A 21,449-nucleotide genomic window follows, 5' to 3' on the forward strand; every position below is an offset into this window, starting at 1 on the left:
ATGACCTTTGTGATCTTTAAGATTTATTTTATCTGACACTAATTCTGGCTTGTCTGGTCTACAAACTAAGTTACACAGAAACCATGAAAAGTTATTTATTTTCTATAATACAATACTTTTCAATATAAAAGATGAAATCTGAATTTTGGCTTTTATTTATTTCATTCTACAAAAAAAGGGTTTTGCAACAGTTTCCTGAAACTAATCAAAGCGTGCAACAGCCGGAGAGCGAGTGAATCACCGCCGCTCTTCTCAGACATGTGCGTGAGAAATACAGTTTGCAATTTATTGTTTTAATGTTTTGTTTATGAAAGTCTTTGACATGGAGTGACAGTATGCACAAAAGGCCTATAAACACTGTCTTCTTGATTGTACATTGTTAAAGGATGCAGACATTTTTGTTACCCTGGATTTTAAACTCTGCGGCTTGTATCCTGGCTGCCATTCAAAATCTAAACAAATGTGCTTTTTTTCCAAAAAGAATTGCAAAAGAAACACTTATTTACTTAAAGCGGAAACCAATGAAGCTCAAAGTATTTTAAGAAAAGAAATTACGCTATAAATCTATTGACCATTTTCCCCGAACATCAGTGTTTTGAAAGACGTCTGGCGTCTCCAAAACGCGTTCTGAGTCAAATGAAGTCGTTCAATCCGCATAAACATCCACTTTCTTCTGTAGCGTGACACAAAATTAACAACTGCTGGTATTCACAAATGGGGCATTTTTCTGTAATAAGAATGAGACAATTCACTTTAATCTCAGCGATTTCATTCTGTCCAAGTGATTTGGTGCTACAGATGTCTTTTCTGTACGCTTAAGCCCTTTGGCCATATGCTACTGCTGCACAGACTGTGACACAAAGGGCTTTTAATCAGTCTTCTCCATGATGGAGCACATTCTGTCATTAAAAACAAAAAACAAAAACACAAGGCTTTGAAGCTTCCTTGAGCCCCTCACTTCCTAGTGTTCTTACTGCTGCAAAGTCTGAAATTGTTACATCCATTGCAGCGTTCAAAAAAAAGAAAAGAAAAACATTCCTCTTCTGGCTGCTTGGCTTTCTGATCTATCTGAACTGGTTCACACAGAGCAGTTCTCACCATTGGTTGCATAAGGACTGCAGTTAAACGACTCAAAGTCCTGAGTCCATTACTCAAATAGCCCAAACATGCACGCCGAGTAAAAACCCTGGACAAAACAAGCAATTAGTGGCTGAACCTGTAGCATTCAGGTATCTTCTGAAGTGAAACATGGTTTGTTACTAAGCTGATAAAGAACAGATTAAATGTCCTTTCCTCTAGGAATAATAAAAAAATAAGTAAAACAACTTTTTCATTCTCTTCTCGTACTCTGGGGAGCATGTGCAGCTAGATGGTGTCAGGCTGACAGGTGAAAACACCTGCAAATTAAAAAACACAGATCTCATTCCACCACAAGCAGCTATTTTGGATCCCAGCCGATTGTCCCGATAGAACTACGTAATTGTGATCAGGAGTTGTCTGAAGGGTAAAAGAGAAAGCACTTCAATTGCCAAATATATGAACTTCAATATCATTAATTTCATTTTCGTTTTGCCCTCAAAGTGCACATTATTTAATAGCATAGCACATTACCATAAATTATGGTCAACTGCAGAGTAACTCCAAAATAAGATCCACTTTATGACCTTTACTTGCTATTTAAGACATAAAAAAAAACATAGAACTATTGAACTTTGGCTCATTTGAATTGCAATTATAAACAACCTTGAGTCAAGCTGTGGAGGTCTCCCTGATTCCCCCTCATCGTCTACACCTTCCCTCAATTCCCACATTCACTAAGTGATTCATCCCTCTGCTCAGGTCAGAAATTACTCAGAGATGTAAGGTGAGCTGAAAGTGAAGCACCCATCTGCAGCTCCCAAATCTCTTTTCTGACATCCATGTAAGTCCGCCGTCACGTTAGCTGACAGTCCACAAGCAAACGTATCCCTGTGGGGGGGACGCTGCTCCTGTTACAGACAGAGGATTTATAAAAACTTGGCTCCAGATTGGGTTCTGAACTCCATGGCCTTAAAAAACTTTTATTTTACCCTCTTCAGTTTAAATACACAAAATGTGAATATGAGTGAAGGTTATGGGAATGAGGTCTGCATTGTTTGTGCTGGAAGCCAAGGAGCAGTTATCACAAACAGAGGGTTTGTTTTTTTGTTTTTTTCTTCCCCAACAGCTGGCCTGCTGAGCTCAAACGTGGTTTTTATGAATCTTTTGTAACAAACTGGCTTCCGCCAGTCTCTGGGTGTCTAATAGTGTGTGTACAGCCCATAAACCACTGCAAGTTGTTTGGGTTTCTTCTTAATTAAAATGGCTAGTTTGACTCATCCCAAGAAGTTGGATCACTTGAGCTTTCCCGTGTGAGGATCATTAGCCACTGATGGATATCAGAAAAACGTTGCTTTGAAGTGTTTAATATTGTTCTGCAGGATGGTTGTCTTGGTGGATATACAGATGCAGTTGAATACCCATCTAAACAGTGATAATTAAAAAGTAAAACCTTTTTTCCTCGGTTGAAGAAAATCCTGAAATCCTTAATCCGTCTGAAAACTTTGCTCTTTGCCCCCCCGACGCTTGCAGGGAATTCATCACGTCTGGCTGATCGATATCCCTTACTGAGGGCTAGCAGTTTTCAATATTAAACAACCGTGGGAAAGCTATCCCGTCACGTCCCAGGTGAGGACGGCTCAAGCTAGCAATTATCCCATCCTCCCACCCACAGACTGCACAGGTTCCTAATTAAAAGAACATATCATCCATGAACAAACCCTTGTCATTTGAAAACCTGTATCTGTGATGACAAGGTTTTTACACAATTTACAAAAGCATTTCGAGCCAAAATGCAGAAAAGGTGTGTGGGAAACGGAAGTACAGTCCTGCAGCTTCTGTAAGAATTAAGTGTTGGTGCGGATACAATCCTTTATAAAAGCAGAATTATTTGAACGAGACATCGGCAATAACCTTGAGAAGCAGTAATTGCCGACCATCAATCTGAGGAAGGTCCATGAAATACACCCCAGACTGTACTGGCCTCAGCAGCGTGTTCAACATTAAAGTTCAAGCAGTACAATTAGAAAAAGCCCCAACAAGTTTGGCGTATTTGGTCAGGTTGCTGAAACAGCTCTGCATATCTGCTGTTCTCAGAGTTATACTGTCTTCAAGGACAACAAACTACCTGTAAAAACTCACTGGCATCTGAGAATTCATTGCATTTAAAACCCAGGTGTTGAAGTTAAACCTCTTCTTTTTTTTAAATGGTCAAACAGTTTAGTGTAATGCATCTCAGAGGTATCAAACAGCCTTTCAAGTTAACTTTGTGCACTTTGCAACATGTCGTGGGTTCGCACAGGAACCGCAACCTCAAAGTTCACTTGATTTTCACGACTGTTTCATGCAGAGATATTCCTCTGGCAGTCCCGCTTTAGCTCAAGTGACTGAATGAGTTTTCTTCTGTGATGTTAACAGCCAATCTGAGAAGCTTCACATCCCTGGAACACATCCTTAATGAGCGATGCCAGTCCTTGTCACACAAACTACGATCTCACTAGCAGTCATGTTGCAGTGAAACATACCCACGGGGATTTTAGTCAAGCTCCACCAAAGACTCATGTGTAAACTTTGTTGAGACTGCAGCTGTGTAAATAGTTTGTCAGGTACAGTAAGCCAGTGATGCCATTTATCTATAGTTTGTTTGGGTTCCCAGACTCCCAATAGTCTACAATTAAGATGAGCTCCATCTATTTTTCAAATCCCTCAGCATTCCTTTGCCTCTTTGAGCGGATCCAAGCTGAGACCCTCTGACAGTTAGCGTGCGCCTCCGCTGCACACATCATTGGTATTAATGGGGATGGAAGGCTGGTATTGGGTGGCATGCGGATTACAGTTTGTCAGTGTGTGGGTTCCTCCGTGTGTGTGTGTGCTTGTGTGTGTGTGTGTGCGCGCGCATGCACGAACTAAACAACCAAAGTTGGGATTGCACAAGTGGAACACGTGTGGTTGCTCTGCGGCACAGAGATCAATTCATGTCACTGCAGCGAATGTCATGACAACCAGTCTCCTCCCCATCACCATCTGCCTCCTCTGTGCCAATTTGTCACAGCGCTTCCAAGTGTGGCCGTGCCCTCATTTAACACTGAGGGAGGCAAAACTTGCGGAAGAGCGTAGAAGAAAGCGAGAGAAGAAGAAAACCAGGCCAAAGACATAGACTGAAGCCCTCGGGGCCTGCAGCTAGAGGTCAATGAGAGTTTATCAGAAGTCAAAGACAAGGAAACATACAGGGGACTAAGTAGGAAGCACATATGTGCAGCAACCTGGTGTCATAACTGAAAGCAAAACTCTACAGCACATCCCTTTTCTCTGCCAACTCCTTTTCTGTGCTTTGTACAAAGATCAAGAACTCCCCAAGTGCTGGCTACCGCACCTTATACAAATAGACAGGCTGTATTTCTGGGAAAAATTAAAAAGTATAATCCAATATCAACTAAACATTAAAACACTGCAGATCACAACCATAGTTATTAATCAATAAATGCAGGTTTGAGAATGTATTTTGTGCATTTTCTTGTAAAAAAAAAAAAAAAGGTAAAAACTGAGGAGAGAGCTGACTTTCGGAAAAATCTGGTGTTTTGCTTCAGTAAACAAAGATGTTTTTTCCACTGTAAAGTATGTTGTCTATAAACAAATTACAAGCGCTCATACAACCACACTCCACCTCGTTCTCACTGACAAGGACATCACATCTGCATTTTCAAGTGAGTGGGTGACAAGATAGGAAAGCAATGGCCCTCACACTCTTTCTGCCGCTGCATCTTCCACATTTTTGGCACAATAATACTGCTATTCAGCTCAGCGGTCTGATCGCGTTTCATGCCTGTGCACCCGCACCGACTGCCATTCTGCCCCATTTCATCCCCTTTGATGCGTCTTTGTACCATCAATAATGACAGGCACAAAATAATGACCTCAGGGCCCCCCATGCCACCACGATGCCAGTGATCCAGCGAACAGCAACACCTCGTTCCTATACACTCAAATCCTTTAACTGAGCTAGCAGGTATTGTTTTCCTGCCGTCAGCAGAGTGCAATGCCAGAGTTTTGGACTCCTATTCACGTTGACTGACACACAATGCTCTCTATTGAATGTGTGCACGTCCAGCCAAAAGAGGGATCAAAGAACAGTATAGCTATGAAAGGGGGATGTGGATAAAGAGAACCGGAGCATCCAACCTGAGTATTCATGATGTCTCTAAAAGCCATGTGTGAGTCCACCTCTGAGTTTCAGAGAGGGTTGAGCTTGAAAGCGCTCAAAACACCTTTTTCCTTTTGAAAACACAGAACAAAATCATGACTTGTGCTGGCTGATACCATCAAACTCTTTCTGTCATCACTGTGGCCAGTTTAACACAAATATGCCCTCATTTTCCACTGATGTGTGACACGGGAACATATTTATGAGAGATATTCATCTAAAATCCTTCACAAAAGCAGTCTAGAGCCTACGGTGGCTCTGTTCTTTATTATTATTTTTAATTAATATTATTATTATTAAATAAAGTCTTCAAAAAGCTTTAGTCAGACTGGTCTCACTACACTCTCAAATGTATTCAGTAGTGTCAGGAGACAGCAGTTTGATTTTTAATGTCTTTTTTGTTTCCTTATTCCTAGCTGGATGTAGATGTGACTTGAAGTCAGACACAATGCTTGGCTCAGTCATAAATCCACTACACACTCCTCACATAACTGGTCTCTGCATCCAGCCCACCGCAGCACCAGTTTACCTGGACCCCCCAACCATTGCTGGTTTTGCAGCTGGCTGCTGAAAAACAAAGAGGTGGCTCGTAGTTGGACACTGTAACAACGCACGTGGAAAAGGTTTATTAGTGATGCTGTGGTGTCCATTAGCAGGCGGCGTGCTGCTCACCAGTAGAGTTGGTAAACTTGTATTTAGGCAATCTTAATAAAATGTTGAGTGGTGGACAATAACTCATGCAAAGGTGTGTGTAGTATGTAGAAAAATTACCTGATCTCCTAAATGTGAAAGCTAAAAATGTTCCAAAATATGGTGATTATGAAATAGTTAATTAAGTTCATTCATTCTTTTTTATTCTTTTTTTTTTTAATTCCAAAGTGAAGTTTCTGAAGTTGCCATGGACTGTTTCACACACTTAATAGTATTCTGAGATATTTGAAAAAGTCAATATTGATCTTGCAGCTAAAGAGAGTTAAAAAAAACAGATGCAAACAGATTAAGGACAAATGTGAACTTACCGTTTTGCCACGTGCAGCAACCTAGCGATCCGGGCTCCTTCCACGAATCTCTCTCAGTGGAGGTGGACCGGCACCGACGTGGTTCGAGGGCTGTCAGGGGTTAAAACCCCCTTAGAGATTACACCTCAGCTCACCTCCTGTGAGAGCACACAGGAAAAAGAGAAAACATGACTATGGACCACACAATAGAAACAGCTGTGCAGCAAACACACAGCTGAAAATCCTCAGGGAATTGTGTGTCCCGCTTAAACGGGGCCACTGGCCCACAGGGGCCTCATGGAGAGGTGCTCTGTGTCCCCCTAGTGTAATCTCCCATCACCTTGCTGTCATAACATCGCCGTTAACACAAGCAGAGAGGCCACAAAGAGCCACGTGTGCTGGTCTGTGTTTGAGTTACAGGGACAACCTGCCTCCAACAGGGAAAGAACCGGCGGGTTTAACGGATTCACACGACACCATCATGTTAAACCTTCACATCAACTGCATGCTGAGAAATATAGAAGCTGCAACTTCATAATTATTCCATTCCCATGTAAAATAAATCTTTCAAACTTTCCAGGTATGGACACGAAAGGTCATCAAGTGCACATTAGGTCAAGTCCCCCACGTGCTTTAACGTACCCACGCTTATGGTAAAAAACTATGTACAGTAGGTGCTTTGTCAGAAAACTTGATTTGTAACTGATAACATGGAGGCAAGAAGGTATAGGATACCTGCATTCAGAATAAAATCGATGCTTACAAGAATAAGATCTGAGACGTTGGGGTAGACGGACGTTGGGGTAGACGGACGTTGGGGTAGACGGACGTTGGGGTAGACGGACCTAGGGGTAGACGGACCTAGGGGTAGACGGACGTTGGGGTAGACGGACGTTGGGGTAGACGGACGTTGGGGTAGACGGACGTTGGGGTAGACGGACGTTGGGGTAGACGGACGTTGGGGTAGACGGACGTAGGGGTAGACGGACGTAGGGGTAGACGGACGTAGGGGTAGACGGACGTAGGGGTAGACGGACGTAGGGGTAGACGGACGTAGGGGTAGACGGACGTAGGGGTAGACGGACGTAGGGGTAGACGGACGTCGGGGTAGACGGACGTCGGGGTAGACGGACGTCGGGGTAGACGGACGTCGGGGTAGACGGACGTCGGGGTAGACGGACGTCGGGGTAGACGGACGTCGGGGTAGACGGACGTCGGGGTAGACGGACGTCGGGGTAGACGGACATCGGGGTAGACGGACATCGGGGTAGACGGACATTGGGGTAGACGGACATTGGGGTAGACGGACCTAGGGGTAGACGGACCTAGGGGTAGACGGACCTAGGGGTAGACGGACCTAGGGGTAGACGGACGTAGCGGTATACAGACGTAGCGGTATACAGACGTAGCGGTATACAGACGTAGCGGTATACAGATGTAGCAGTATACAGATGTAGGGGTTGAGGCGAGCTTACAGACTGGCTCGACTTCGTCGCCTCCCAGCAGGCTATTAAGAGTTATGTCAGTCATCATATTTCCAGTAAGACTTTATCCCCATCATTTGAGACTTTTCAGATCTTTCAAAAAGGTTCGTCATCCCTCTGAAGTTTGTTTCTGTTCTCAAGAGGCTCATTCATGCAGCACAGCTGGGGTGTAAAGTAGAGCTGATAGCTCACTCCTCAGACGCGCAGTCATCCTGCTCCTGGTGTCCTTAACAGACCAACCACAGCTATTCTGTGGGGGATGAGCAACTGCTGAACTTCTTGTTACTCCATTAATAAGAATTCAGAACCTTCCTAATGCAGACAACTGTAACCCGTGATGACTCAAGGCAAATGGCACATATTTCCTGTAAGTAAGCTTACTCCTCTCGTGAGACGGAGATTGTAAATCTATACGAATACGTCTACACCCACAACGCACTCAAGTAAAGAGGGGTAGGTGGACCTCATTACTGCAGTGAAACTCCTCATATCCTTCACCATGGATAAAGCATGTCCACTGAGTCACTCGCTCAGCCCAGCAGAGGAGTAACCGTCTAATCTCCCCTGAGTGAGGCAGCTGACTGCAGCTGTGAGCTCAAGTCCATCATAGCGCCATAAAGCCACTAAAGGCCTGTAAATACTTAACAACCGCAGCCCTCTGTAAATTAAACAGAGCAGCGTGACAGCTTCAACATGCTGGTGTGTGGTGACTTAACCTGTGTGGTGTAACAACGAGGACGGTGGTGGTGATGTTGGTAAACTCATGGCTGTGCCATGTTACACCATGTTTTAGTCACGGGAAATGGACGGGTGGCAAAAAGTGAGTCATCTAAAATGAAAACAGAAACACAAAGAGCCGCAGGCTGCTTTTATGCGTTTTTCCACGCATCAGTCACATTCAGGACAGGCCACAGATGTTGAAATGGTCAAGAATTATTGCATCCAATACAACTCAGAATGGTTTGCTTTCACAGCCTTTCAGATGTAATGAAACAGAACATTGTTGTTGTTTTGTTTTTTTTTATTTTTAAAGAAAAAGAGGCAGCAAAACCACTTTAAAACTCCTTGCCAAAAGGTAGTTAGCAATGGTTTCTGACTGAGGTGGTTCCAGCGCTGGTTCTGAGCCAGTATCTTCCCAGCCGATCTAAAGAACAGCATAATGTCAAGGTCTGAAGGTGAGATCTTGATTACCAACCAGACTAAAACTCACTGCAATATATGTATATTTTATACAAATGAAAAAAAAATAAAAGAAAATCTAACCTTATGTACCATGTGGCTTTTTTAATCCAGAAAATTGAAATAATGATAAATAAAAAAAAAAAAAACAACGGATGTCAATACAAGGTCGAATTACAATGTACTCCCACAAAGTCATTATTCTTCTCATTTTCTTGACCATTTAATGCTTTAATAATAGTCTGCTGGCAGATAAAGTGCATGCAACAGCGTTCAGAGTAACTTTAGTATAACAAACCAGCTTTGGCAAACAAACCAAATTAGGTTACGTCCACATTAGCCTGTTTTGGTTTGAAAATACAATTTAAAAAAACATCCATGTCAAAAAAGTGTCCCATCCATTTAAATCAGCTGAAAAAGCTGTGGACACTTAAAAGCTGTCATGCTTATAATAAATAAAAAGAATGTTTGAACGTGATGTGACCGCATCTTAATTTGAATGGCTGATAATGATCGTTGTCCGGTTCTCAGCAAAGACCGTTTGTCCTAAAAACACTTGTAGACTGGATAATAGACGTGATTTACAGCCGCTGGCAGAGAAGTTGGATAGATTAAGGTCAGCATATCTCGCTGAAGAGGACACAGAATGAGGAAGACCTTGTGTCTGTGTGGTGGATGTTTTTTTGTTAGCCTTGGCTGTTTTTTCCGCTCCAGGCTGAACAGTCTGGGTTCCAGTATTGATGACAGCAAACGAGATCAGCTGGTGGGGTTATTATCAAGCTCCAACTTCAGCTGCAGGAGCTATTAGAGTGGGGGCTCATATAATGGATGGCAGATTAAGGATAATGTCGCTGAGATTGTTTCATTGACACTCTACAATCCTCGCGCCACTGCGTTTGTGTGGCATCTTATAATTTCCTGATCTGATCATCTAGAATATCCTGAAGAGAAGCCCTCTTACCTTGCTCCAACAGTTTTGTAGTGAAGCAAGCTTAAAAAAACATCACTCACTCAATGCTTTTCCTTCAGAAACCTCACCGGACTAATAGCTCTCTTTTAGGATGTTTACATTAATTAACTTCTCTTCAGCTGAATTTGCAAAATCCTGCCTTCACCAGAATAACCCTTAATCCTGCTAAAGAGTTTCACAGCACAAAACAGTGACAGACACACCACATCTTGGCTCTCACATCTCTGGATATTCCCCTGCCGTTCGTGCGGCGCTCCCTGGGTTGTGGTGATCAATGGCCCCTGACTGTGGGCATCAGGGGGCCCTGGGCTCCAGGAATGGGGGGATTAATAATTCAAGGTCCGGGCCTGTCATGTCGCCCATTAGCACGGAGGAAGCGGGGGGCCCAATGGCTGATTGATTACTAATTAGATCAATTGCTGTCTTTCAGGAAAAGAGGAGACTGTAATAGAGTGAGGTACTGACATGTGAGGGCAGGGTTGCCTTGCCAACCGGAAAATATCCATCACAATTGTTGAATAGAGATGAGAACAAGTTTTAGATCTTTCATTACTAATGTGAGGAAGGACACACGCTTCTCTGAGATGAGCAGATAATTTAAGGAAAAGCCAAGGTCCACGTAATAAACAAGGATTAAATCAGGGATCAATCAACGCCCGATTGGCTTAAAAAAGATAAAAAAAAGAAATGCTTTTTCTGCCAACCCCACTTTATTGCGAAAGTGTCCACAAGAAAGCGCTCAGTTGTTATGACCCTGCTGCTAACTGAAGTCACTGGTGGTTTCATTTGAGACAATTTTCTTCCTCCCATTCCCTGGTTTTTGCCTCGTTAGCTTTCCCATCTAGAACTCCAATCATAGGCTTGTGTGCAGACTGAACTCCATTTACCTTCCCTACAGTCAGAGCAAACTAATATATAGAGGATAGATGATAACTTTATTCATCCCCAAGGGGAAATTTTGTTGTCATAGCAGTCTGGTATGAATACAATAGAAAAATAGAATAAAAAAACAAAACTGAGGTAGAAAAGAAACCGCATTTGAAATAAAGTGTGTAAAATAATAAAGTTCTCATGAAAATTGAAGAACAAAGACACAAACCCCCCTTGCACAGAGCGGTGCAAGGGGGGTTTGGGCATCATCTTTGTAGACGAGGGTGAAGGAACATCATTGACAACTATAATATGCAAACAGAAATCCCCTTTTCTGAAGAGCAGTCAAGTATAAATTTGTATCTGTATTTATTATGACTTTCAATTAACATGAAGCATCTCCTGCTGATTTCCTAAAACAATGTCCTTCTCTTAATTAAAATCATTTTCAAACAGTTTCTTCGAGCTGGCATTAAAATTTTAGAATCAATGCCATCTGAGCCCACTGCTACAGCTATTTCAGTCAAAACCACACCAAGTAGCCGTGCAGCCTTGCGAGTACCAGTTTCTAAGTATGGGACTAATAGCACACCCACACCCAACGTGAATAGCATCACATTGGAGGAGATAATGCATTCCTAATAGGGAGCAGCATCATTTGTCTGATTGTGTCCTCCAGCAGGAGTCCGGGAGGCGTATCGTGTTGTGGCAGCTCTCACCAACTTCAGGGAAAAATAGTTCTAACATATGTTAGCGCTTGAAGTAAAATTGGCACAATAACTGCCATTTTTGACTACGGAAGGGAATAAGAAGACATTATTCCGAGCATCCTGCTGAAGGCATGTAATTGGCTGAACTTCAAACTCCAAGCCTATGGAGCTGTTATAACCATCATGACGTCAACAGCGACTGGACTGAAAATGATGGAGGTCACGATCAAATAAGAATGAGCTCTTATTTTGGTCCTCTTCTTTTTCCCCCCCATGTCATGAATCGTAAAGAGACTCATTTTTATCAGCATGTTAAAGTTGAATGGGTCTTCTCGCATTCTTGTCACAAATGAGTTCTTGAGCTGTCAGCATGAGGAGGAATGTCAGAGCTGTTAATTATTCCACTCCTCCAGCCTGCTGGGAAGCAGTTCTGAGCCAGTCCCTCAGAACTGACCAAGCCCGTCTCATCCTCCACTCCGCTGCTGTAGCAACAAACGTGCAGAGACGGGGCTTTGTCGGGCTGCCATCGCTGGAATCTGTTGGCACATCGTCTCTAAGGACAATACGGCCAACACATTCAGCCTTCATTCAGACGCCGTCAAGAGATGCCACTGACCTTCAGACGCCTTTAAAAATTCTACAAAAAAAAAAAACTTGGCTTCTGATATTGTAAAAGAAGGCATTATATACAGTATTTAGTTATTTATAAGGGCAGATGGCAGGAATGGAAGTTGTGTTTGTGGCTGATACTGTAAGGAGTGGGTTGCTGTATTTAAAAACAAGCTTTCACTTGACATAAGAAATATACCGACTTCCAAACACACCAAGTCTATGGATTTTGACACAGCTTTTGCGGGTGGGTTGAGAAACTTCCTCTGCACATTGACTGTTTTTCTGCCTTTAGTTCTGTCTGTTTTCATCTGTACCTGATTTCCTTCCTGAAGCCCAAGGCTGCACCCCACTTCCTACTCGCTGCCCCCGTGGCTCTCTGCAGTGAAAACATGCTGCGCTAATTGAAAGCGACCCTGACTCGTCCTTTTTCCAAGCCACTCTGGCGGGTGCCCCGTTGCTCTCCTCTCCGCCGGTGGTTGACAACTGGCCTTTCAGCTGCGATGCTCTGCTGCGTGAACTCTGACCACGCGGCGTCGGCCTCTCACCTCTCTCCCTCTTTAAACAAGGCCAGGTCTGCAGCCATGTAACGCAGGAGGAAACTGCAGACTTGCACCTTCTCTGTCTGTACTGTAGCTCACAGTGAAGCAGCTCTAGGGAGAGCTGTACCTCTATAAATGGAACCAGTCCTTAACAGTGAAGATATGCGTTTTTTTCCTCCTTATGCAATCTTATGTGAAATATATGGAAGAGTATTAGGGCCATGCAAGAAAAAAAAAATTGAGTGGAAGATTTTTTTTTATTGTGCACTTTGAGAAAAAAGTCAAAATGTCGGGATTAATATTGAAATACAATTTCGAGAAAAAAGTAGAAATTTCGTGAATAAAGTCGAAATTTCGCCTTTTTTCTCGACATTTCAACTTTATTCACGAAAATTTTGATTTTTTCTCAACATTTCGACTTTTTTCTCGACATTTTGACTTTTTTCTCGAAATTGTACTTCAACATTAATCTCAACATTTCAACTTTTTTCTCAACATTTCGACTTTATTCACAAAATTTTTACTTTTTTCTCAACATTTCGACTTTTTTTTTTTTCAACATTTCGACTTTTTTCTCGTAATTCTACTTCAACATTAATCTCGACTTTTCTCGAAGTGCATAATGAAAAAAAAATCTTCCTCCTCTAAAATATTATTTTTATTTTTCTCCTGCCTGGCCCTAATACTCTTCTGTAGAAATATGTCACTATTTACCAAAGAACATAAGAGCCCAGGTTTAAAATGTAAATTACAGTGGAGGAAATCAATTCTGAGCCATGTTGATTGGAATATGTTCTGCAAACTTTGGAGGACAAAAACTAACTTCATAAATGAGTTATATCTGTACCACAGGCTACATGATTGGATTCTTCTTATTCTTAATTCTTTTATCAAAAAGCAGTGATACTCTGCTAAAGCTAAGTGCTTGTTGCTGCTGTGTTCCAACAGAGGTTGGCTGCTTTTATCACCACAGCTGAAAAAGTGCCGCGGCTCGTAATGTAATAGCCCAGCAGCACGCTCATAAATCACCTGAGGGGGGTGCATGCCACATACACCAACACTCCCAATTTGTGAACTTGTGTCTTTATTTAAGAGCTTATCACACAGACGGGAGCCTTTTCCCACCACAGTTGCCCTGCTATCAACACTTCAACTCATATTCATGCAAACAGAGTGATACGAACACCTTCCTCTGCAGGCACAAAACAATCCTCTGAACTCCGACGCAGAGTTCTTCTGAGTCTGCCTGCTCATGCGGGTCACTGAAAAATGGAGCCTGACATTGTTTTTGCATCTTATCACACAAATTCGCTGCAATCTTATCAACGATCTCCCTCCCAGTGCAAATGACGCATAAATTTAGACGAAGGAATGTCAGTTCACATCTGATTTACCTTTTAATCAATCCTCTGGAAGTTTTTGATAAAGCAGCAGACGTGAATGTTGCGTTTGGTACATCTTTTTTTCCTCTACACCCTTCAATTGCCTTTAACTATTCCAAGCTGTATTTTCTTCGGCTATTTTGAGCTCAATTGGAAACTATCAAAAGAAATGCCTTGTAAGCTGCAAAAAACATAAAGACAAACAAAAGCAATAAGGACTGTAGATGTCAAAAGAAAAGCAACTTTCATTCTTACATGTTGTGCAACGCCTCTTTGAATACCAAAGGCACTTTTGTTTTTATTTGGTAATTTTATAAACATTAAGATACTAAAACCAAAGCAAAATCTTCCAATTAACATTTTCTTCATGCTCCACACACAAACCATCTTCAGTCTTTACTAGCAGGTGTGATTAACATTCAATTTTCAATTTGTTTCTAAGCCTCTTTTAGAACAGAATACAACTCTGAGCTTAATTTTCCTGAAAGGCTCATCAAAGAATGAAATTATAATCAAAACTCAACATTATATGTTTGGACAACAAACTTAGTCCAGCTGCTGAAACAGCATTACCCTGCTGAACCCTGGACCCGGTTATGAAGCCAAAAACAAAGCCGGTGGAGCGCAGCCAGCAGCCTCCGCATCCTCCAGTGCTGACTGGGTTGAGCTATGTGCTTGATTAAAGGTCCAAGGAAGAAAAATCTGAATTCTCCAAAATCGGTATCAGAGGGTCACCTTTATGAAACGCGGAATCTACCCAGAAAACTGGAGGGAAAAGTGTATCTATTAATAGAAAATGGTCTTGAAAAAAGACCCTTTAGGACTGCATGGATTGTGATTTAAGTGTGATGTATGCATGCAACCTCCAGAAAAATCAAGAATTAACATTCACAATTCATATTTCAGCCATATGTAATCTACAAAACAACAACAATGTCCTTATCTGTGTCATTGTCCCCGTTTTTAAAAAGGCCTCACACGTAAAGGCTGAATTATGGTTCTGCGTCAAAACGACGCCGTGCCTACGGCGTGTGGTTTTTGGACACGCAGAGGACACGCCGTCACATGCGCCGTCACTGACGTGCACCTCCCGAAAATTGTAACTACGCGTCGAGGAGACGCAGACCACACGCAGACCGAGAGGGCTGTGATTGGTTCGTTTGAAAGCGAAGCATTTCCGGTTTCCGGTTTGAATCAGTAGTGAACTTCCAGGGCTCTTTTCTTCGTTTATATGTGATTTTTTTTGTTTTTGTTTTTTGCACAATAGTTGTCCTTATCTCTTTGATTTACTGTGACCGGATAAAGTCGGATAAACAATTCAGAAAAAGATCGCTAACTAGTGGCCGCGGGGGGTACTGCACCGCGACCAAATGGAGAGACGGAGAACTCTGAACGATTCGTGACGGCGTCACGGGTGCCCCGTGTGCTCTGCGTGTGTGTGACGCAGAACCATACCCGCACCTTTAGAGTATATTTATATTTTAGTTGCTAAAGTGCTGCAACCTAAAAACTCTAATTAGCCACTTGTTCAGAATTACAATACACGCATAAAAAAGAGCTGTTTATGCTTTGCCCAGTAATAATTTCCTCTCAAATTCAAGTTGAATTTCCACATAATTTGTACATATGAAAGGTAATATATGGTACACAGCCTGAGACAACGTATACTTATCCACCTGAGCTTAAAGAATGCCGTTTATCAACTTCTGCTCGGTTCCGTTTTCCAGCGTTTGATAAACACGCATCGTGATGAAAAAGACTCTTCAAAGCGATTATTTGTGAATGCTAAATGAACCTAAAAATCTCCAGGCTGTCACCTCGCTTTCAACCAAACTCATGCAGACTGAACAAGAAAAAGACTAGATCCCTTTCTCACGCTCAGCTCTTGCAGACACAAGACGTGCCGCTCGGTAAACACCTGCAGCAGAATACATCCTGCTGCTGAGAGACGACAATGTAAACAGCTCGCACACTCAGAATAGAGGTTAATGGGCGCTGAAAATATAACTCTAAAGGTGGGGATTGAGCAGAGGCGCGAATCAGCCTCGTTCCCTGAAGATGTTTGGCTTCTGCGTGCTCCGGTGGCTGTAATCTGAAACAATCTCAGAGGACCGTGTGCACCTACAGAGCTGCTGATATATTTAAACTCAACACCGCCCCGATCCAGAACCCGTTTCCTCTCACAACTTCAAACACGACCAGCTGAACAAACTGTTCCAAACAGGAGCTCATTTACATTCTACCGTTCAAAGAGTCAAAAGGACACTTGACACAATTATCTGACTCTCTGCGCATGCAGGGTTGCAATGAAAGACGAAGAAGAAAAAACGCCACGTGGCTAGTGACAAGGCTGATGCCCAAGAACAGAGAAACAGGGATAAAAGGAGGCACTGCACTCCACTTGCAGCTCAAAATTATTTCATTTTTCTTTTTACTCTGTATCTGTATTTGAAGTCACAAGCAGCTCAGAATCTCCAACATCCTCCAACTCTGGCACTTTGTTTGTAGCTGCTCAGACTACAAATGTGTTGGATGCTCAGATTTGCAGGGTACAGAGACGTCACAACCCGGACTCGGATCAGAGCAGAGTTTTCCAGCCTCATCTTTCCCTCCACCCCGTTTCACTGCTAAAGTCGCTGCTTCCCAGATGAGAGCAGCACCAAGCTGTAAAACATCTGTCGAACAAGGGACACATCCCAGCAGGAGGTGAAGAGGTGAATCTGACTTGACCTCACCCAAAAGAAAAAGAGAAAAAAGAACTAGCTTCTATGATCAAAGATGTGACAAAATGGTTTAAAGAGGCATTTTCACCAAAAAGTCACACAGGCATTCCAGTAAGAAATTTGGAAACATCACTTTTTGAAAACAAGGATACAAGTTAATATTTAATAACTTTTCTCTTTTTTGTTTTACGTAGCAGACTCTAAAAATACCCGATTCAAGTTAAAGCCTTTTATTGTCAATTTCAGAAAGTCTAAACTGGGAATACACACACACACACACCAAGAATGTGTCTCACTTCAAGTCTTCAACTTCAATTTATCCATGTTTCTAGAACAATCTCCTTTATAAAAGGCTGTTTTAAGACAGGATTAGATTTAAAAACAAACCAAAAAAAATGATAGCATCTTGTGTTTCTGCAAACCAGCTCAAACAGTACACCTCTTTAGTCTGCACCAGTGGAAGACGAGTGCAGGAGATGTCTTTGCATCCTTCAGCGCCGTGTATGTGACCACTCATGATAAAACGAGTGTAAAAGTGTAACGATGCCACCTTTCCTTTGAATCTGCCTCAGTCTCACTCAGATGGGCGACGACTGCAGACACGTTCTATCATGACAACAGAGATCAAGCTGAGCCTCACAGCATCAGAGGCCGAGTTTGCTGCTTGTTAGCCGTTTCTGATGGAAAACATGCGACACGCAGGAGCGCGGGGAAGGAGAGTGAGGCAGACGGGTAATCCAGGATTACAGCACCAACATGTCATATCCTAGACATGTTATTCCCGCTCAGTCGTCTTTTGTACGAAACACGGGGCACAACCCCATCTGTCTGATCCAAACTCTCCTCTGGCACCCGTCAATGCTGCACCGTGGACCAGCATAGACCATGAGATAATGAGATCCTGTTGCCTTGTCAACGCTATTCCTTTATTCCCCCAGCAGCCACAGTCTTAAGCTCCCTTTTTTTTTTCTCCACATTTCCAGGCGTGCAGAGCCCCTTAGTAAACAAAAGTATATAACTTCTTGTTGTCTTAAAATCCCTCAGACCGGCCACCACATGTGGTCAATCCAGCTGGCAGCGTGCCGCTTGCAGCACGGATGGAAAATTCCTGGTCCTAATAGGAAATGCCAAGTGAACGCTGCAAAGTCAGGGAGGGTAAAAGTTCACAGGGAAACTGAATGCAAAGAGGATGTGTGCATTGAGCAGACGAGACGATTAAACACCGATGCCCTCGTTTCCTGGCACCAGAAATACTAGTCTGTAAGATTTATTACTGTACAGTTAACTGCTGGGTCTAGGGCACCGCACCACCACCTTCCTCTTGTTAGAGCTGCAGCTCCAGGCACATTAACATCAGAATGCTGTAAACCACCAACGTGGACAAGTGGGATAACAACAGGCGATATTTTCACCTAAACGGGGCTGCATGACTTCCATTTACAATATTACGGTATCAAACTCTTTTCTTTTATTCGTTTAGCTTTCCAAACATCAAAACGACTACATAGATGTTGCTCAAATACAAGTTTCTGCAAAATCAATAGACAAAACGTGTCTGCTCATCCCATCAAGCTACTCATTGGTCCAGTTTGTTTCTAAGGAGAATTATTCATAAACTTCCCTGCTGACCACATGAGGCTTGGACAGGAGAAGCAGTGGCTAAATAAATACTAAACGACCACAAATGTGCAAAACTGGTCTTAGCTGAATACAAGCTCATTTCTTCGTAATCACCCGATATTAATTCAGCCCGTAGGCATCGAGCAATAAGAAGAGATCCAGTGGACGGCTTCCGGCCCATCACAGGAACTGATCAGGAAGGCCACCACAATAAACTAGTTTTTCATTAACTACTAAATTAGACATTTGCATGCGTTTTCCTGTTCTTTGTTTTTCTTTTCATTACAGTTATTGGTTTTCACTCCGTTTATACAGTCATCTGCAATAAAAGTTAATAGCCTGCCATAAAATGCATCAAAATGGATTTGATCCTCATAAACATTCCACAGAAATCTGAAAGACAAGAAGACTCACTCAGTTTGTTCAAAGTCGCAGGTACGAGCGCTCAAGTTTTAGTCCAGAGTTTGAGCCACATGAGCTTGTTTTTCTGTCGGGCTTCAGTTAAAGTGCCTCAGTCTACGTGTCGGCGGCACTTCTTCACAGCAGTCAAACCACATTCTTACTGTAGTTGCACATCTAAATGGGAATCTTCCTACAGTACGTCCTGCCGAGCCACATTCTCTGCAAAATTTGCTTGTCAACGTGATGCTCAAGCACGAGGCGACAATCACGCAACCACTAGTGACCCAGTTAAAGTAAAATATATAAAAGTAAAAAGCTTTTTTTTTAAGTGCTTAAGGTATTAAAAGTTAAAATGCTGTAAATATTAATAGGGGTCACCTGTGTTCTGCAACAGCTGTTTAAGTTTATCTTAGACGGTGCAACGAGGCGAGCAGGGTGGGTTAGGTCTCAGGGTGTCACCGTATCTGTTGTAGGGCAGTGGGTTTGTATTTATCCTCTCAAGAGAGGAGGACATCCATTGATTTTCCAGGGGAGTTGTAATGACCGCTGCAATGCAACTGGCAAACCACAGCGACATGAGACAGCTTACTAGAGGCTCAATGGGGCAACAATTAAGGACACCAACCCTTTCTTTGACGAGTTGATCTTTCTGAGCTGTAAATACTCCCTCCAACTTTAGGCATCTCACTTCAACAGTCAAGCCTGATAACTAAGTGCTAATGAAAGCTAACAGAGGATTCTGAGTTTAACCCAACACTGCGCCCAAAGAGCAACATGATTGCAGAGTCAAAACAACCCAACGAGCACGGGTTCAGCTGATCTGCAGTTAAATGGTCTGGAACCTAGAAGTACACCACAGCGCTGACGCTTCCCCCTGGAATGAGTCCAGGCTTCATCAGGGCCAGGCAGTTCCAGTCCTCAAGGACTGCCGTCCTGCATGTTTTAGACATTTCCCTGCTTCAGCACACCTTGTGATACAAATGACTGTCATTAACAGACTTGCAGACCTCGGAGTGGAGAAGTGGATGATGATCCATCTGAATCAGGTGTCTTGAAGCAGGGAGACATCTAAAACATGTGGGAGAGCGGCTCACGGACCGGACTCGCCCAACCCTGGACTTCACGGACTGGAGTCATTATTTACTGTATTAAATGAATGGCATCTATTAAATCCATAAGTGTCCCTGCTAAATAAACCAAGAAAAAGAATGAAATGAAGTCGATGTACACTTTGCATAACAGTAAGTTTGACTTCTTGTGTCTATTCTGCACCGACCAGTGTCGTATCTGAGTGTTACATGTATAAAATATGGTGTTATACAAGTGTTAAGGATCAGAGCCCCCCCCCCCAGTCACTGCTAACAAAAAGGATAAGATTAAGATGTTCCTGTAATCATAATGTTTGCATAATTTAATTCGAAATTCTCTATTAATGCCTGAAGGGAAAAATAATTCAATTAATCAGTGTCATTTAAAAAGTAACTGCAATGTTTCTACCTGCCATCTGTCATCCCCACATCAGCTGCTGAGAAAAAGAAAACGCTGTTTTACATGAGTCATACAGTGAGCTATCTCGTAAAAGAGTAGTTGTCTGAATGAAGACCAGTAGAAAAAGAAAATGACCATGAGACTAAAAAAAACAAAAGAAAGACTTAAGTGTGTCTGATATTTTAATTCTACAAAATGGTTCATTTGTTTTGTCCATTGTTTTAAGTTGGCATTATATTCTCATCTTAAAACAAACTGCCTATGTTTTTAATTTATTTATGTATTTTTTTTTGAGTACTTTTTTCTATTTATTTCTTTTTTCTTTTTTCTCTGTTATGTTATATTTATCTCATTGTCTCGGTTATTCAATTAGCCTACTTTGTAACTAGACGTATGTGGGTAGGGGTTGTGTGTGGGAGGGGGTGAGCAAGATGTCTGTGTTTGTTTTATGTCATGTATGTCTGTACTGTAATGTGATATATTGTAATGTTGTATGTTTTATGGGACCCCCTTGAAAATGAGATGTTACATCTCAAGGGGCTATCCTTCAATAAATTCTAAATACATTCTAAGGGAAAAATAATTCAATTAATCAGTGTCATTTAAAAAGTAACTGCAATGTTTCTACCTGCCATCTGTCATCCCCACATCAGCTGCTGAGAAAAAGAAAACGCTGTTTTACATGAGTCATACGGTGAGCCATCTCGTAAAAGAGTAGTTTTCTGAATGAAGACCAGTAGAAAAAGAAAATGACCATGAGACTAAAAAAAAAAGAAAAATAATTGAGTGTGTCTGATATTTTAATTCTGCAAAATGGTTCATTTGTTTTGTCCAAATTCCAGTTCCAATAATGACGGTGCTGACAGACCATAAAAACTGAGCAGCATATGCATGACGCCAGTGAAAGTTTCTTAGTTTCTTGACTCCCATGGAGTCCTCTGCCAATTACATGAGTCACATGGACTTGACCCCTTAATGTTTGTGCGGCAGGTTTGTTCATTAATGTTCAGGCACGGCTCATGTCGCAGCATGCTGGCGGCCTCAGTGAACGCTAAAAAGGGGCACGAGGCGGCGCTTCCACCGACCACAAAGCTGCGGGCTGGCAGGAGAGAGACTCGTGGAGAGAGACTTCTCTCCTGCTCGGCCCAGGAGGATCAGTCTCTCTCCATCATCCGTCTCTTGAGCATCAGAAGA

General features: G+C 42.4%; 1 protein-coding gene and 1 long non-coding RNA gene across 4 annotated transcripts in view; both read right to left on the reverse strand.

The window, feature by feature from the left end:
- The window catches only part of sema6e (sema domain, transmembrane domain (TM), and cytoplasmic domain, (semaphorin) 6E), a 103,497-nt gene extending 97,156 nt beyond the window's left edge, over window positions 1-6,341 (reverse strand). For all 3 annotated transcript variants that reach the window (XM_061717552.1, XM_061717550.1, XM_061717549.1), the window contains exon 1: window positions 6,298-6,341. The gene's annotated coding sequence lies outside the window, so the exon portion shown is untranslated. The remainder of the gene's footprint in view (window positions 1-6,297) is intronic.
- Window positions 6,331-21,449, reverse strand: part of LOC133440134 (uncharacterized) — a 72,498-nt gene continuing 57,379 nt past the window's right edge. Inside the window, exon 4 of the long non-coding RNA XR_009782287.1 lies at window positions 6,331-6,434. This is a non-coding gene — a long non-coding RNA (uncharacterized LOC133440134). The remainder of the gene's footprint in view (window positions 6,435-21,449) is intronic.

This window comes from Cololabis saira, chromosome 3 (assembly GCF_033807715.1).
Source record: "Cololabis saira isolate AMF1-May2022 chromosome 3, fColSai1.1, whole genome shotgun sequence".
Lineage (NCBI taxonomy): Eukaryota > Metazoa > Chordata > Actinopteri > Beloniformes > Belonidae > Cololabis > Cololabis saira.